We start from the raw sequence: 2,838 nt of genomic DNA, 5'->3' as shown, positions 1-2,838 counted from the left end.
TAATGTTTAGTTACTCAAACTTCTAAATCCTGATAATGAACAGAACTGGGGTTTGGGGTCATACCTGGAAAAAGCTTTAAAGCTAAGTAGCTTGGGTCAAGAAGGTATGTTGTGAATACCTTAAATCCACAGAGCTGATGTTTTACCTAAATTCTCTGTTTCTTGGGTGGCTTCATTTTGTGGGTGGTCGAGTTAGTTTTGTCTTCTAGAAACTGCATTGTACAAACTGGAGAAAACCAACCTATCCTTGCTGGTGAAATGCTATTTTCTGACTGGCTAATTTAACAGCAGAGAAGTTAGGAAGTGCACATATGCCCAAGGAGTGGACTAGTCTGACCTACAGTCAAGAGGATTTTAACTGTGGCTGCTATGGTTGATAGAAGCGTATGGACTCTTACTAGCAAATACTTTGAGTAAGCATAAAACTTCTGCTTTTCTATAGTCTCACCTCTATTTTTGGTCCTAGATTTGGCAATTTCTCTGTGTATCTGAGATACTGTGTTTCCTGGTTTGAGCTATCCTTTCCTTAGTTCTTTACCTGGCATAAGGTTTTCAAGGGAAGGTGGGGACTCAGAGTGTTTGGATGTCCGTTTCTGCTCATTGGTACAACCCTTTCTTTTTTTTTTTTTTTTTTTTTTTTTTTTTTTTTTTTTTCCCCTCCTATGAAAGGAAAGCAAATTAAGTTTCCTTTTGTTTCCTCCTCCTTTCTGGCTTTGTTGCCAGTTTCTTTGATAATGTATTGAGTGTGTTCAGCTTGCTACATTTCTGACTTAATAGTGTTAATATATTGAATATATGTAAATGTGTAGACAAGAGAATTGTGCCCTACTTTTATAAGTAAGTAACAGGAAAAATTAGTTAGTTTTATCTTTCTTATTTTATTACTATCTTAAATATATCAAACTCTTTGCTGTTCCCTTATTAAAGGTTAGACAGTCCCAGTTTTAGCAGTAACATGAGAGATGCTGTTTTTTTATCAAGTAAAATTGAATTTTAATGTCTTAGGGAACTTAGTATTAGCAGGTTAGTATTTAAAAGATTATTTGATTTCTACATCATTGAACTGTCATATTATGCAAAAGCTTTCGTTTCAGTTATGTAAAAATGTTTTTTTGAGATTAAAGTATGTCTGTGTTTCTGCTGAATGGAAGAAACTGGTTGTACTAATTCAACATGCACTGTTTGAAAGATATTTTTTTTGGTGTGTAGGCTGGAATACCAGTTGAATATCAGGAGGATGCTGCATCTTTGAGGGTTTGTTAAATGTACTTGTAATGTAGATGTCAGAACGTATCCTTTAGTTTTGTAAAAAGTCTGACCTGAGATGAGGGAGGAAAACCTAATAAGAGTAGGTTTAGAAGTGGCAAAATTAGTGCTCAGGTGCTTAACTTCTGATATGTCTGGTGCAATAGATGTGCTAAATGCTTGGCATTCTTATTAGTTTCAATGAAATAAAGATACTGTGGAGTGAAATTGTTGTAAAAATTACTCTTCCTGATCATCTAATTATAAGATGCTACTTTTAGTTTATCCTAGCTGATTGTTATATGGGAAGGTGTTGAAGTAAGAGTCTAATATTTTCTCCTATCTGCCAAATAGAAATACCACATGTTTTTGGTAGTCTGCAGCTGTGAACCCTGTAACTGGTGAAGAACACAAATGATTTAACTGTAATTAGAACTTTTTTCCCCCTGTGTTCTTCACCCCTCCTCCCCAACACGCACTCTACCTTTTATCCTTGTCCATAGGATTGCTATTAGAAAGGATAAATGGAATTTTGGGTTTCTGCTAATGATTATGACCTGGCAGCATACCGAGTTCTCTATCGTTGTTGTTTGAAATCTTAGATGGTTTCTGGTGTACCAAGACTATTTTAAGACTGAGATGCTCTGGTTCACGTGCAAATAGAAGCTGTCAACTGTTCAGCAGAACTAGGATACTTTCTGCTCCCCAGCTGAAGGCTGCCATATACTTTCAGCATGTCCTTGTCTGTCTGAAAAAGTTCACAGCTGGTTAGCTGAATGATGTAGAGGGCCTTCTTTTCTTTCGTTATGCAGCTGGTGCTAACTAGTGACTCGGTAGTGAAAGAGATCAAGAATTGTGACGTTTAAGAGGGAACGAAATGTTAATTTAAGTCCCCTCCCCCCCCCCCCAAAAAAAAAAAAAAAAGTCAGATTTGGATGTTTCTGTAAATTGCAATTCAAAACCAGAGGAAGAACTCCTGTTTCCTTTTCTGAATTGAAACTCTCTTTTGGTGTATAATTAAAAGTATGCCACTGAAGTGGCCCCTTTCTCCACCTCCATAGTGTTTAAATATTTGATTGGACACTGTTTTAGATATAGTTTTCTGTGTGGAAGTTGTTTTACTCCTCCTGAAAGGCAAGCGCTTTTGCCAGGCTCAAAGAGGATGCCTAAAATTGCTAGTTGCCTGTGAAGTGTTGTCTTTTTTTTTTTTTTTTTTTTGTGGGAGGGGTGGGTGTGTGAAGTAACATACTGATGGATATTGGATTCCTGCTGAGTATTTTCTGTCATTTTACAAGTTTGTTTTAAAATTGAGCTTCTGCTAGAGAGTACAGGTAGTTAAGGACTTAGTTTCTTGGCCAGGACAAAGCTTAGTTTCCTTTTGTTATTAGTTCTGTGTCATCACAGAGAGTAGACTAATGTTATTTTGAGTTTGTCTTTTTTTTTTCTAGACATATTGGGCTGAATGGCTCAACATAACAAATTATTCTATGTGCTTTAGTTTCAAATTTTTCATGTAGAATCCAAGTTTTAGCATCAGGATTCAATTAAATGATAGTTTGATTTGACTGAAAAATTAATGGTCCGGAACTGCAA

The sequence above is a fragment of the Lonchura striata genome, chromosome 4 (assembly GCF_046129695.1).
Source record: "Lonchura striata isolate bLonStr1 chromosome 4, bLonStr1.mat, whole genome shotgun sequence".
Taxonomy (NCBI): Eukaryota; Metazoa; Chordata; class Aves; order Passeriformes; family Estrildidae; genus Lonchura; species Lonchura striata.
This window is presented reverse-complemented; position numbering follows the sequence as displayed.